This window comes from Muntiacus reevesi, chromosome 17, assembly GCF_963930625.1.
Source record: "Muntiacus reevesi chromosome 17, mMunRee1.1, whole genome shotgun sequence".
In the NCBI taxonomy this organism is placed as follows: Eukaryota; Metazoa; Chordata; class Mammalia; order Artiodactyla; family Cervidae; genus Muntiacus; species Muntiacus reevesi.
In genome coordinates this window covers 13,445,307-13,461,728 of record NC_089265.1, presented here as the reverse complement: position 1 = coordinate 13,461,728, position 16,422 = coordinate 13,445,307, and positions in this window count along the sequence as shown.

The window sequence follows — 16,422 nt, the reverse complement described above, 5'->3', positions numbered from 1 at the left end:
AACTGAGCGACTTCACTTTCACTTTTCACTTTCACGCATTGGAAAAGGAAATGGCAACCCATTCCAGTGTTCTTGCCTGGAGAATCCCAGGGACGGGGGAGCCTGGTGGGCTACCGTCTATGGGGTCACACAGAGTTGGACACGACTGAAGTGACTTAGCAGTATACAAGAGTTCTACATACTTAAGTAAATTTTTTAAAGGTAATGGTTTCCACAAAAATAATATAGTGTGTGATTAATAGCATATGTAAACTCAAAATCTTTGACAATACAGGACAAAGTTCAGGAGAAAAGAAATCTAAATGTGATATTTTGAGGTTCTTACAGTCTATGTGGAGTGGCATAATATCACTTGACTGTGACTGTGATAAGCTAAAGTTATATATTATAAACAAAACAAAAGCAGCAATATATCAAGAGAGGTGATAATGACTGGATGTATCTCTAAAAGATACAGGCCTATTCAGATTGTTTATTTCTTCTTGTGTGTGTTTTGGCAGCTTGTATCGTCTAAGGAATTGGTCCGTTTCTCTAGGCTCTCAATTCCTCCAGTATCTAATTGCCACAAGACATGCGAGATGTTGTTTATTAGGGAAGCTCATTAGAGACTAACTGGCCATGGTTTTTACTGGAGGCTAGCCATGTGGGCATCTTCTGCTTAGCATGTACCAAAACTCTAGACTTCTGGAAGGGATGCAAGTACTCAGCACAAGCCATATCATTTGCTCTAATCATTTAAGGAGCACTGAGTGCTTTTCCCTGGTGACCCAGCAGGAAGGAATCCACCTGCAATGCAGGAGGTACAACAGGAGCCACAGGTTTGATCCCTGGGTTGGGAAGATCCCCTGGAGGAGGAAATGGCTACCCACTCTAGTAGGTATTCTTGCCTGGAAAACCACATGGGCAGAAGAGCCTGGTGGGCTGTAGTCCATAGGGTCACAAAAGAAGCGGATATGACTTAGCAACTAAAAAATAAAAAAGGCACTCTGATCGTTTGGGGAACAGTGGGACTACTCCTGAAACCCCTTCCCAGACAGTAGTCAAGCGCCCATCTTACAAGCCTGCCTTACTAAGGATAGCAGTCTCAGGACTGCTATGTTACTTATTGTCTGTACAATGTCCCTTTTGAGTTAATTTTGGTGCATAGTGTGAGGTAGAGTTCTAAATTCATCTTTTTGCATATGGATATCCAACTGTTCCAAAAACATTTGTTGAAAACATGATTCTTCCCTATTGAATTGCCTTGGAACCCTTGACAAACTTAACTGACCATAAATTTAAGTGTTTATTTATGGCTTCCAATTCTGTACCATTAATATATATTTATGCTAATATCAGTATTATATTTTATTCCTGTATTTGCATGAGTTTTAAAATTGAGTAGTGTAATTTTCCAAATTTAATTTTCTTTAACAAGATTGTGTTTACTATTTGGGATCCTTTGAAGTTTCATATGAATTTCAGACCAGCTTATTTTTTAAAAATATGCCATTTAGGATTTTGATAGGGATTATGCTGGATCAATAGACAAATTTATAGAGTTGATGTCTCACCCTAAACATTTCATTTTTCAATCCATGAATGTATTTATTTAGTATTTTACAGTTTCTTTCAGCAATTTTTTATAGAATTTGATATTTAACTCTTCAGTTCAGTTCAATTCAGTCACTCAGTCGTGTCCGAATCTTTGCGATCCCATGGACTGCAACATGCCAGGCCTCCCTGTACATCACCAACTCCTGGATTTACCCAAACTCATGTCCACTGAGTCGGTGATGCCATCCAACCATCTCATCCTCTGTCATCCCCTTCTCCTACATTCAATCTTTCCCAGCATCAGGGTCTTTTCAAATGAGTCAGTTCTTCTCATCAGGTGGCTGAAGTATTGGAGTTTCAGCATCAATATCAGTCCTTCCAATGAACACCCAGGACTGATCTCCTTTAGGATGGACTTGTTGGATCTCCTTGCAGTCCATGGGACTCTCAAGAGTCTTCTCCAACACCACAGTTCAAAAGCATCAATTCTTCAGCGCTGAGCTTTCTTCATAGTCCAACTCTCACATTCATACATGAGCACTGGAAAAACCATAGGCTTGACTAGCAGACCTTTGTTGGCAAAGTAATGTCTCTGATTTTTAATATGCTTTCTAGGTTGGTCATAACTTTTTCTCCAAGGAGCAAGCGTCTTTTAATTTCATGGCTGCAATCACCATCTGCAGTGATTTTGGAGCCCCAAAACGATAAAGTCTCTCACTGTTTCCCCATCTATTTGGCATGATGTGATGAGACCAGATGTTGTGATCTTAGTTTTCTGAATGTTGAGTTTTAAGCCAACTTTTTCACTCTCCTCTTTCACTTTCATCAAGTGGCTCTTTAGTTCTTCTTTGCTTTTTGCCATAAGTGTGGTATCATCTGCATATCTGAGGTTATTGATATTTCTCCTGACAGTCTTGATTCCAGCCTGTGCTTCACCCAGACCAGCATTTCTCATGATGTTCTCTGCATATAAATTAAATAAGCAGGGTGACAATATACAGCCTTGACATTGTCCTTTGCCTATTTGGAACTGGTCTGTTGTTCCATGCCCAGTTCTAACTATTGCTTCCTGACCTGCATATATATTTTTCAAGAGGCAGGTCAGGCAGGTCATCTCTTTAAGAATTTTCCAGAGTGTTTTGTGGTCTACACAGTTAAATAAATGGGAAAACAGTGGAAACTTCTTCTTTTTTGCCATATTGGTTATGAAAAACTTGGTGTGGATATATTTGACTTTAAGTTTCTTGGAGATCATTGAGTTAATTGGATATATAGATTCATGGTTTCATCAGGGTTGAGAAATTTCAATCATTATGTCCTCAAATATTCTTTCTGCCCATTTCTCTCTATTCTTTCCTTAAAGTACTTCTATTGTGTGTATATTGGTACACTTGATGACATACCACAGATCTCCTAGGCTTTACTTTTCTTCTTTCTTTTTACATTTCTGCTCCTCAATTGGGATCGTTCAGTAGTCCTATCTTCCAATTCACAGATTCTCTCTTCTGCTTCTTGATTTTCTGATGACCTTTTCAGAGAATCTTGAATTTTAGTTATTGAACTTTTCAACTCCAGAGTTTCTATCTGGTTCTTCTTAATAGTTTCTCTTCATTGATATTCTGTTTGTTGAGTCATTATTCTCTTAGCTTTCTCTAGTTCTTTTCTTACAGTTACCTTTTGAACATATTTAAGACAATTTAAAGTTCTTTTATACTACCAACATATCTGTTTCCTGTTAGCTTCAGTTTCTCCTTCCCTGTGAAAAACCCATAGTTTCTCATTTCTTGCATTCCTTATACTCCTGTTGAAATTGGATACATTTGGTAATATTATGTGTTATCTCTGGAAATCAGATTCTCCCTACACTTGTTGTTAGCTGTAGCTGCTTTAGTTTTCTAAGCTATTTTTGTCAAGACTATATTGCTTGTTGTGTGGTCTCAGAAATTTTGATTAATTTAGTTCATGGTCATAGTTTTAACATGAGATTTTCTTAAACTTTCACACCTGAGAAAAAAATAAGAAAACAAAAGTGTTCTTTGTCTTTGTCAATTGGCTCTGTTTCAGAACACTCCTCCGTCCACTGCTTTGTTGTTGATGTTCAGTCACTGTGTCATGTCTGACTCTTTGGGACCCCATGGACTGCACCACACTAGGCTTCCCTGTCCTTCACTGTCTTCCAGAGTTTGCTCAGACCTGTGTCCATTTTGAGTTGGTGATGCCATCCAACCATCTCATCCTCTATCGCCCCCTTCTCCTCCTGCCCTCAGTCCTTCCCAGCATCAGGGTCCTTTCCACTCAGTTGGCTCTTCACATCAAGTGGCCAAACTACTGAAGCTTTAGCATCAGTCCTTCCAATAAATATTCAGGGTTTGTTTCCTTTAGGATTGACTGGTTTGATCTTGATGTCCAAGGGACTCTCAAGAGTCTTCTCCAGTACCACAATTCAAAAGCATCAATTCTTTAGTGCTCAGCCTTCTGTATGGTTCAACTCTCACATCAGACATGACTGCTGGAAAAAACATAGCTTTGACTAGATGGGCCTTTGTCAGCAAAGTGATGTCTCTGCTTTTTAATAATGCTGTCTAGATTTGTTATAGCTTTTCTTCCAAGGAGCAAGCATCTTTTAATTTTGTGGCTGCAGTCACAATTCACAATGATTTTGGGGCTCCCCAAAATAAAATCTATCACTGTTTCCACTTTTTCTATATCTATTTGCCATGAAGTGATAGGGCCAAATGCCATGATCTTTGTGTTTTTGTTGAGTTTTAATGCAACTTTTACTCTCCACTTTCACTCTCATCAAGAAACTCTTTAGTTCTTCTTTGATTTCTGCCATTAGAGTCATATCATCTACATATCTGAGGTTGTTGATATTTCTCCCAGCAATCTTGATTCTAGGTTGTGATTCATTCAGCACAGCATTTCACATGATGTACTCTGCATGTAAGTTAAATAAATAGGGTGACAATATACAGTCTTGTGTCACTCCTCTCCCAGTTGTGAGTCAGTCTATTGTTCTTTGTAAGTCTTTAACTGTTGCTTCTTGACCCACATACAGGTTACCTCAGAAGACAGGTAAGGTGGTCTAGTATTCCCAGATCTTTAAGAATTTTCCAGTTTGTTGCGATCCACATAGTCAAAGACTTTAGTGTCACAGAAGCAGAAGTAGATGTTTTTCTGAAATTCCTTGCTTAGTTTTTGATCCAACAAATGTTGGCAATTTGATCTATGGTTCCTCTGTCTTTTCTAAACCCAGCTTGTACATCTGGAAATTATCGATTCATGTACTGTTGAAGCCTAGCTTGAAGGAATCTGAGCATAACTTTACTAGCAGGCACGATGAGCACAATTGTACAGTATTAGAACATTCTTTGGCATTACCCTTCTTTGGGATTGGAATAAAAACTGACTTTTTCCAGCCCTGAGGCCACTGTTGAATTTCCCAAATTTGCTGACATGTAGAGTGCAGCACTTTCACAGCATCATCTTTTAGTATTTGAAATAGCTCAGCTGGAATTCCGTTACCTCCACTAAGTTTGTTCATAGTAATGCCGCTTAGGACCCACTTGAGTTCCCACTCCAGAATGTCTGGATCTAGGTGAGTGACCACACCATCATGGTTATCTGGATCATTAAGACCTTTTTTTGTATGGTTCTTCCATGTCTTCTTGAACCTCTTCCTATTCTCTTCTGCTTCTGTTAGGTCCATACCATTTCTGTCCCTTATTGTGCCCATCTTTGCATGAAAGTTCCCTTGGTATCTCCAGTTTTCTTGAAGAGATCTCTAGCCTGTCCCATTCTGTCATTCTCCTCTGTTTCTTTGCATTGTTCACTTCAGAAGGCTTTGTTTTCTCCCCTTGGTATTCTTTGGAACTCTGCATTCATTTAGCTATATCTTTCCCTTCCTCCTTTGCCTTTCACTTCTCTTCTTTCCTCAGCTATTTGTAAGGCCTCCTCAGACAGCTGTTTTGCCTTCTTGCATTTTTTTCCTTTGGGATGCTTTTTGTCACCTCCTTCTGTAAAATGATACAAACCTCTGTCCATAGTTCTTCAGACACTCTACCAGATCTAATCCCTTGAATCTATTCATCACCTCCACTGTATAATCATAAAGGATTCGATTTAGGTCATACCTCAGTGGTCTCGTGTTTTTCTTTACTTTCTTCAGTTAAGCCTGTATTTTGCAATAAGTAGCTCATAATCAGAGCCATAGTCAGCTCCATGTCTTGTTTTTGCTGACTGTATAGAGCTTCTCCATATTTTGCTGCACAGTGTAATTAATCTGATTTCGGTATTGACCATCCGGTGATTTTCATGTGTAGTGTCATCTATTGTGCTTATTCAGGTAATTTACTACTCTGCTTCAGCCTGTAAACTTACTGCTTGTGTTGAAACTAAATTTCAGTTGAAAGGTTATGATCTTTCAGGTCTTTGCTGAGTATACATTCTACTTTTTGCAAGTTTTTGGCTTTGCAAATTTCCTGGTGTATCCAGGAACTTTTCAGAGCTCTTATTCCACAAAGTATCTTTCTAATCAGCTTTGCCTCCAAGGATTTTAGCATGCCTATTGTCTATCCCAACTTTTAGCCTTTGCCCCAGGGGCTTGCACATTTGCCTTTCAATTGTTTTGAGGGAGGAAATCTTTTCCTGATGATAAAACCAATTGTTTTGTTAACAGTCTATCTAAAACAAAATCTCTGCCTTGAAGGCTTAAATGTCCAGTATTTTATTCTTCCATATATCATCTTGAGGAAGTTATTGACAAATAACCTCTTGCTAATGAGAATACTGGATTATTCTTGTATTTTATGGCAAAGAGTTAGGCTACTACTGATTAGAAACAAATACCGTTCCTCTATTGAGAGAAAATGACCATGTGCAAGTCTGAGTTGTTGAGTTTGTGTGTGTGTGTTACATTGACCTTCAAGGAGGGTCTACTGATTAGTACCCTGAGGATATAGCTGGAATTTTCTTCAAGGGCTAGGTCAGCCCCATGTTTATTGTGTCATGTTATAGACAGAATGGTTTCCCAGGTGGCACTAGTGGTAAAGAACCTGCCGGCCAGTGCAGAAGACATTGGAGACTCAGGTTCCATCCCTGGAGAAGGAAATGGCAACCCAGTCCAGTATTCTTGCCTGGAGAATCCCATGGACAGAGAAACCTGAGGAGGTTAAGTCCATGGGGGTGCAAAGAGTCAGACACGACTGAAGCGACTTAGCACACACACTAAGTTGCTTCTCCAACCTGAAAGAGTCCTCAATGAGGCAAAACAAAGCTAAACTCCTTGTGCCAACCTTTCAGGGAACCCCTAGACATCCTGGAATGGACAAAGCATTTGGGCTGGATGAAGCACAGCCTGGAATCAAGATTGCTGAGAGAAATATCAATAACCTCAGATACGCAGATGACACCACCCTTATTTTATGGCAGAAAGTGAAGACCTAAAGAGCCTCTTGAGCAAAGTGAAAGAGGAGAGAGAAAAAATTGGCTTAAAACTCAACATTCAGAAAACTAAGGTCATGGCATCTGCTCCCATCACTTCATGGCAAATAGATAGGGAAACAATGAAAACGGTGACAGACTTTATTTTTTTGAGCTCTAAAATCACTGCAGATGGTTACTGCAGCCATGAAATTGAAGACACTTGCTCCCTGGAAGAAAAGCTATGACCAACCTAGACAGCATATTAAAAAGCAGAAACACTATTACATTGCCAACAAAGGCCCATCTAGTCAAAGGTATGCTTTTCCTAAAAGTCATGTATGGATGTGAAAGTTGGACTATAAAGAAAGCTCAGCACTGAAGAATTGATGCTTTTGAACTGTGGTGTTGGAGAAAACTCTTTGAGAGTCCCTTGGACAGCAAGGAGATCCAACCAGTCCATCCTAAAGGAGATCAGTCCTGAATATTCATTGGAAGAACTGATGCTAAAGCTGAAACTCTGATACCTTGGCCACCTGACATGAACAGCTGCCTTATTGGAAAAGACCCTGATGCTGGGAAAGATTGAAGGCAGGTGGAGAAAGGGATGACAGAAGATGAGATGGTTGGATGGCATCACTGACTCTATGGACATGAGGTTGAGCAAGCTCTGGCAGTTCAAGATGGACAGGGAAGCCTGGTGTGCTGTAGTCCATGGGGTTGTAGAGTTGGACATGACTGAGCAACTGAACTGAACTAGACATTAAAACAAAATTCCTTTTGCATAAAAGTACTTTTGCTCCCTCTGGAACCAAGAACACATCTAGAAATCCAGAACACTATCTTCAAGACTGTCACTGCCCCCCAGAAGGGGTGTGTAACAAAAGTAAATTAAAACTGCACAAAGCTGTCCAACCAACAGCTTCCTTTCTTCACTATAGCTGAAGAGGAAAAGTTAAAATTTGCAATAACTTCCTGCTCATTCTGCTTCTGTAACTCAACATGCTTCTTGCAAAGTCTGGATCACATAAGTCGTGTAGTCTTGGAAAATGGAGACTTACAACAATGCTAGGAGTTGAAGCTTATCACACTCATGCTTGCCCTGCTTTTGTACTTGCCTAGCCCCTGTAATCCTGCTTAACCACACCTGTCCGTGTAAAGGTCAGGCATTCCCCCCTACCTCCCTGTCTTAACCACTGCTCCTGTGTGCATGAAACCCCTAGTTTAAACCAGCCTATTAACAGTTAGCATCACTCGCTATAGTTTGATGTCATGCACCGTCTATAAAAACTTTGTAACCCCTCTGTTCGGGGCTCACAACTTGGAGTGTTAACTTCTCTGGACCCACCAGCGTGCTCCAACTCTCCTACTGCAGTGCTTGGTTTCTCGACTACTGGTTTCTGCAACAGAACCGTCAAACTAAACCAAGTCATTCTTACCTCTTCCCAGAAGATAGCCATATTCTCTTTATAGGTCATCTCTTATGCATATTTGGCTCTGGTTAATGCATTCCCCATTAGAAGATTCTGCAAACTAAAAACTACAAATTTGATTATTTTTTATGCTTAGAACATGTGAGAGTTTCACATAGGCACTTAGTTTAAAAGTTAAAATGAGTACAATAGATTACAAGACCCTTCATGTTTGTGTTCCTGTATCTTTCAACTTGTTGAAAGAAGGTGGTTACCTTCTTTAGATCTCTACATTCGAAGTGTACTGGTCTCATCTCACTTTCTTGAATCAACCTTACAAACTCCTCCCTATTTTCTCTTCATCTCAGTGGCCTCGTTTTGCTTTTTGTTTCCTTGCCTCTTTTACCTATGAGTTCTCAGGCTTGTTAAATCTCTGATACTCATTACCTCACTATTCAACTAGTTACTTACTTAGCTTCAGGTCTACTCAGTGTTTACTTTAGTAGAAATGACTATTGTTGCACTCTGCATTCTTTATATGTAAAGCATTGTCATTGGATTGGCAACATCTGCATTACTGGTAGGCTTGATACAAATGAAATATCTGCACAGAAAGTTAGATATGGGGAAGATAGCTTGGGAGTTTGAAGTTTTGAAGCTGATGAGCAAGAATCAGTGCTTTTTTAACAAGCTCTCTGGACAACTAGTAGATATGATCAAATTTCAAAATTACTGCTCCAGTGTAGTTTTATAACTTTCATAGCTTCTTGTATTTTCTCTTTCGAAATAGTTTTCACTCATTTTTCCAGTTCTTTCTACCTCATTATTTTAAAAGCTCCTTAAGAACATGACTATAAACATTTTTTATCACAACATAAATAGGAACTGAAATGTATCTTTTGAAGGAATAAATTAGTTAATTCAATAATTGATTTTAGGACCATGTATTGCAAAGAATGGAATACCTGCTGATGACCTGTGAGGTTTCTCCCTATGATCTGAAATCCAGATCATTATTTCTCACATTGCTAGTGTCCATCGAAATTGCATAGAGGTTTTATTAAAATACAGAAACTAATTCAAGAGATGTAATTGTGAGACCTGAGATTCTGCATTTTTAACAAGGTTCCTGGTGATTGCTATTGCTTTAATTTAGAATACAGTTTAAAGAGTACAGATAGCATATTCCTTGAGTTTTTTGGTACATCTAGTCTTTGACTAGATGAACCAAATACACTTTCATTTTTGCTGACCTGTGCTTTAAGATAACCACTATGTTTCTTCCTGTTATTGAGGTGAAGCTTTTTTTAGAAGTATACCTGTGACATATTCCTAAGTATACTATGTGGGTCAGGGCTCTTTGGTTTTCTGTGGATGAAAAAATAGATTTAACCACAGTTTCCTAATAGCCTCGCATGCCTTGAGCTATTCCGCTCTGTTCTTTTTAGTGCAATACACATCTTTTCAAACAATTTGTTGACGTTAAAAAATAGTAAAAGAACTGGCTTGTCAAGAGTGGAGTTGATACTTGTCAATCAAAACAAACTTCTTGGGAAAAACAATCCAGATTCATTTTATTTGACTGTTTCCTAAAAGGCAAGTACATTTTGAGAAGAGTTTGGGTAACAAAGCAAGGAGAGCTTTAAGCTAGAATTGACAGGTAAAGCTTCAGCAAAGTTATCTTAAATTATATATTTAAATAATACAAAAGGTGAAAACCACTTTAGGAAAGAATTAAATAATGAAAAGTTCAAAGAGACAGGCCCAGAGACCTTGCTAATAACCATTTTATTAGTGGTGGGTCATTCAGTAAGTCCCTTAATCACTCTAGGCCTCATCATTGAAGTGGAATTGGTAATTCCTACTCATCTCGCATTATGGTTTTATGAATCAAATCAGGTAATACATAATAAAATCCTTTGCAGTAGTGCATGAAAATGTAAACGATTAGGATTAATTCATATTGTTGCCATTCAGTCACTAAGTTGCCTGACTTTTTGTGACCCAATAGACGGCAGCATAGTATGCTGCGCTGTCCTCCACTGTCTCCTGGAGTTTGCTCAAATCCATGTTCATTGAGTCAGTGATGCTGTCGAAACATCTCATCCTCTGATCCCTCTTTTCCTTTGGCCTTCAAACTTTCCCAGAGTCAGGGTCTTTGCAAGTGAGTCAGCTCTTCACATCAGGTGGCCACAGTGTTGGAGCTTTAGTATCAGTCCTTCCAATGAATATTCAGGGTTAATTTCATTTAGGGTAGAGTGGTTTGATCTCCTTGCTGTTCCAGGTGCACTCAAGAATCTTCTCTAGCACCACAATTCGAAAATAATAATTCTTCAGTGCTCAGCCTTCTTTATCATCTAGCTCTTACATCTGTACATGATTGCTGGAAAACCCATAGCTTTGACTCTTCAGACCTTTGTCAGCAAAGTGGTGTCTCAGCTTTTTAATATGCTGTCCAGGTTTGTCATAGCTTTCCTTCTGAAGACTAAGTGTCTTAATTTCATGGCTGTGGTCGCTGTCCGCAGTGATCTGCAGTTCGTAATATGTAGTAAGTGCAGCACTGTCCCCAAGGTCATGTGCATCATCCAGGATCTTTACCGTCTCTTTGAGAATAAGTACCTGACTGTCTGTGACTCATAGAGGCTGTGCTAACATTCTATTAATAGCATGACTTCAAAGGACTAAAAAAAAATACTTTAAAAATTGAGTAAATTAGAAAATGTGAGCCAAAATGTATCTGATTTTAAACAGCTTTTCTGACCTTAGATTTGGGAAAGCTTATGAGGGTTTCAAGAATTATTTTAGAACTAAAATTATACTGTGCATAAGTTTTCTGTTTTAACACAGTGATATTCTAAATTTGTACCTGGAAAGCATCTCTGGTCCTCCCCACCTACCTTAAATTATTAATACATATTAGAGGTGTAGCGTTGCCACCAAATAGTTTTGCAAAATGTATAGTTGTATCAAGGCCTCATTTTGTGCCCATGCTAGAAGAATCTGGGTAAGAATGGTTTAGTATGACAAAGTGAGAATCTCCACCACCACCCCTAACCCCACATACACACAAAAGAATGAGGAAAATTAAGTGAGAGGAAGTGAACATTTAAAAAAGATGGGTTATTGTGACAATGGCATATGATTCCTATTTCCACCATCATTGAACTCAGAATTAAATATTAGAGTGAGAAGGTGACAATGAAAGGATGAATAAAAGCTAATGAATGCTGCTCTACAATACTCTTGGGGCACCAAGAAAAAGGCACATTGGGATTATTACTAGGGTTATTGGAAAAGGCACTGGCAAATATGGTGCTAGAACTGGCAGTGATGGATGCAGCAATTACGGTGTCAGTGGCAAGCATACCAGTTGTGATGCCTCACTAATTTCAATGTTAGGAACTAGGACCAGAGATTAACAGTCAGGATCGTTGCTACTGAGGTATGTATCAGTGGTACTTTTAGTAGATAGCAACTCTGGTCACACAGCGCCTCCTTTTTGGATGTAGTGTTGATTAGAGACACCCATGAGGCAGCAACAACATCTGTTATCCAAGACAGTTAGTTAATCCTTGGAACACTCATGAAGCATCCTCTGGTCATTTCTAGACAATTTTAGGAGAAACATGTGGCAGGACAGATTTTGGTGAGAGATGTTGAGAGTGTCAGTGAAATGCTATTTTATTTTTCAGCTGTGATCTGAGAATCATTGGTCACATTTCGTATCATTTGGGTAAGCAAAAACATAACAAAAGCAATACTTCATTCTAATGCAAACAACACACATTTAAAACTTACTACAATAATATTTATTTTTTCTGGTAACAAGACTAATATGTTGAGAATCTAGTCTATTCTAGCCAATGCACTTATATCTAATCTTTATAATGAAAGGGCTTCATTCTTTGGTTACTTCAACTCTCTCAAATCAAAAGACTCTCTTCTTTGCTCACATCACTCTGAATTACAAACTGTAATACCTTATTTAAGCAAAGACATTAATAAAACCTTCCCTCCACTTCCTCCTTCATTTTGATGAAGATTTTCATGTTAAGACCACTGATAACTTCATTCTGTAAGATCCACAAGAGACGTTTTGTTTTACCTGAATGACATTCATCAACATCTGGCATAACTGCCTGTTTGCTTCTCAGTTTTCCTCCTATCACTTCACCCTACTATGCTTCCTTCTTATTTTTCTGAACACTAGTACTAAGTCTGCATTATCATTCTTCCATTTTTCTCTGACCTCCACATGGTATAGTTGTTTAGTTTTGGGCTTTGATCCCCTTCCTTCTTGCTCTGTATTTTGTCCCTAGGCAAGCTGTCTCCTGTACTTTGATGATGTCAAATAACATTAATATGGATCTTTGTGATTTTATGTATATGTCAGGAATCTCTCTAATCAGCTCATGTGTATATTCAAGAACCTACTTGAAGTCTTCACTTAAATCTTGCAAACATATAAAACTGAACTTTTAATTCTGTTTCCACCCATTTTCCCCCTCCTATTCTTCTATATCTACTGTGAATGGTGCCCCCAACTATTCATATCCTTTATGTCTTCCTTCCCTTCTCATACGGACCTCTCAGTCCAACCCATAAACTAGATTTTCAGTCCTCATTCTGGCTCTGTTTGTCTGTACCCATGTGTTTTAGTGAGGGCTTCCCAGGTGCCTCACTGGTAAAGAATCCGCCTGCCGAAGCAGGAGACGTGGGTTCGATTCTTGGGTTGGTAAGATCCCCTGGAGGAGGAAATACCAACCTACTCCAGTGTTCCTACCTGGAAAATTCCATGGATAGAGGGGCCTGGTGGGCTACAGCCATGGGATTGCAAGGAGTTGGACATGACTGAGCACAGCACGGCACATGTGATTTTAGACTCTGGAATTGAAAATAATAAACTGCCTTGCACATTCCATTCACTCGATCAAAACATATGGACTATATATTTAAAATAAACACTATCCGTCAATTCATTCAACATTAAACTAATGAGAACCTATACAGTTTTTCCATCAAATAATCCACTGCTTTTTAGCAGCTACAACACTAGATACATATTAATTTGTTGGTTGTATATGTTGTCAGATATTACTTTTGAAACTTATAAGGGAATTTTAAAAGGAATTTCTCTGTTTCACATAATGGCCCATGGGGAAGCTTGTAAAATTAGAAAGAAATAGTCACCTGCAAAATAGTAACTGTGTTTACTCACTAAACAATTATAGCTGAATTCTCTTTAGAGAAATAAACAAGCTGTTCAGCTCCTTCAAATTGATTTTTACCTTTATATACATTATACTTATTTTGGCCACCCCTTTTCTCAAAAACCACCAAACATAGGACTCTTATAAAGTTATTTGTACCTAAAATAAACTAGGAAGACATTATTACTATTCCCTGCTCTTTTCCCCTAGAGACAATGTGCTTTCTTCACTCTGACTTTTGCTATAATATTTGTGAAAATTAAAGGATGATGCATCTTAAATAGACAGCTTTGATTTGCATAAAATACAAGTTTGCCCAAGCTCTTGAAAGCACTTCAGAGAGTACTTAAAGGCTGAGAATATTTCCATGCTCATTATATATGCATCACTCAACTGCATCTGGTGATATATATTTTATTAACACTGTTTCCCGGTCTCCCTGCCCAAATATGTTGATTTACTCATCACACCGACCTTTTCTCTCCCTATTCCTGTTTGGATAGAGTGCCATTGTGTATGGAGGTGGGTGGAGACAGGAGAGAAAAAGGGAAGGAGTTTTGAGTCAAAGCACAGGAAACTGCTCCAAGATGAATAGGATGAGACTTGGTGTGCTTTTTTGAAGAGGCGAGGGAGGAAGGGAGGGGGAAATACACAAATATAGACAGCCTCTACCACTTGCCAAGAATTTTAATTTGTGTGGATATTTAGACAGTGCTTGGATACTCAAGTACACTGAGGGGGAAACATCCTTACTTTTGTGAGTACATTAATCCAACTTGTTTTGTTATCATCTTGCTTTTCATCAGTTTACTTCTTTCTTCCTCTTTTCTGCCTTTCTCTCTCTTCTTTGTTCCATTCCTTCCATCCTTCTTTATTGGCTCACCTTTTTGGTGGCCTAGTATAAACAGTGCATCTTAATTTTCCATTTGAGAAAAAATCAAAATGTTACCTCATCAGTACAAGGTTTAGCAAAGCTCTCAGAAATTGTGATGTGGCAAGTGTGTTCCCCAAGCCAACACAGGTTCTCATTAATGCTTACCTGGACTCTATTGAAAATATTTAACTGGGCTTCTACATTGCAATCTTCCTTTGTTGTATTGTTTTTGTAATCACCTTATAGTTATTGTACATACACATGTACACACATATATATATATATATGACACATATATATTTAGATAAAAGATAAACTGAGGCACCTGAAAACTTTGGTCCCTTGGTTCCATGATACTTGTATACTAAATGAATTCCTTTAGATTTCATTAGAATGCAGATTCTCAAAGCCTATCTACAAAATTTGATTTACTTGTTCTTGGACTGTCTCATGAATCTGCATTTTTTAAAAAAGATGATTCTGATATTTAACAGTCTAATCACATTATTCCCTGATAGCTCAGTTGGTAAAGAATCCACCTGCAATGCAGGAGACCCTGGTTCGATTCCTGGGTTGGGAAGATCTACTGGAGAAGGGGTAGGCTACCCACTCCAGTACTCTTGAACTTCCCTTGTCGCTTAGGTGGTGAAGAATCTGCCTGCAATGTGGGAGACCTGGGTTTGATCCCTGGGTTGGGAAGATCCCCTGGAGAAGGGAAAGGCTACCCACTCCAGCATTCTGGACTGGAGAATTCCATGGACCTTAGTCCATGGGGTTGCAAAGAGTTGGACATGACTGAGCGACTTTCACTTACTTACTTAATTACATTAAACTTCTCAATATACTCATAAATAATACCTACTTCATTCTCCATGTTTTTAGTAGTTTCTTCTTCTAGAATATTCTGAATTTCTCAAAAAAAATCAAGGCAAAAGTCTCCTTTATATCACTGTCTAGACTAAAATAACCCTGTCTCATCAGTCCTTCCCAGCACCTCGCCCATGCTCCCAACTGTCTTCTATGATACTGTGTTAAAGTAAGTCAGTCTTGGGACTTCTAAAGTGGCTCAGTCGTAAAAAATCCACCTTGTAATGCGGTGGATGTGGGTTTAATCCTTGGGTTGAGAAGATCCCCTGGAGAAGGAAATGGCCACCCACTCCAGTATTCTTGCCTGGGAAATCCCATGGAGAGAGGAGCCTGGTGGGCTACAGTCCATGGGGTTGCAAAGAGTCAGACACGACTTAGTGACTGAGCAGTAATAAGTAAGTTTTGTTTCCCTTGATAGTTGTGTTTCTGCAAGCTTTTATTAGTGTTTGCATTTCTTATATTGGTGCAGTGACTGACACATAATTGTGACACAGAAAAACATATTTTAGGAATAAGCATAGAGTTTTCCTTTTCTTTCAGAATATTTGATGTGGAGATATGTATAAAAACACTAGCTATATGTAATTTCCTCATTTTTATTTTCAATTGTAAATTTAATACATATAAAATAAAATTTAAATAAGTTTAATTAAATAAATACAATGGGTGTCCCTGGTGGTTCAGTGATAAAGAATCCTCCTGCCAATGCAGGAGACTTGGGTTCAATCCCTGGGTGGGGAAGATCCCCTGGAGAAGGGAATGGCAACCCAGTCCTGTATTCTTGCCTGGAGTATTCCTTGGACAGATGAGCCTGGTGAGTCCACAGGGTCACAAAAGAGTCAGACATGACTTAGTGACTAGATGACTACAACAACAAATAAATACTAAAGGTCTCCACAATGTACCACCCAGAGAAAATGCATTTGCTGATGTTTCTTGTAGATCTTTCAATCATCTTATACACAAAATATACTTTTTCTTTCAATAAAAACAGGATGGTTGTGTTTTAAAATTTGCTTTAATTATTTAATCAACAGATTGCATTTCTTAGAGCAGTATTAAGGTTGCAGAAAGGACAGAGAGATGCTCAGCCCTACTCCTC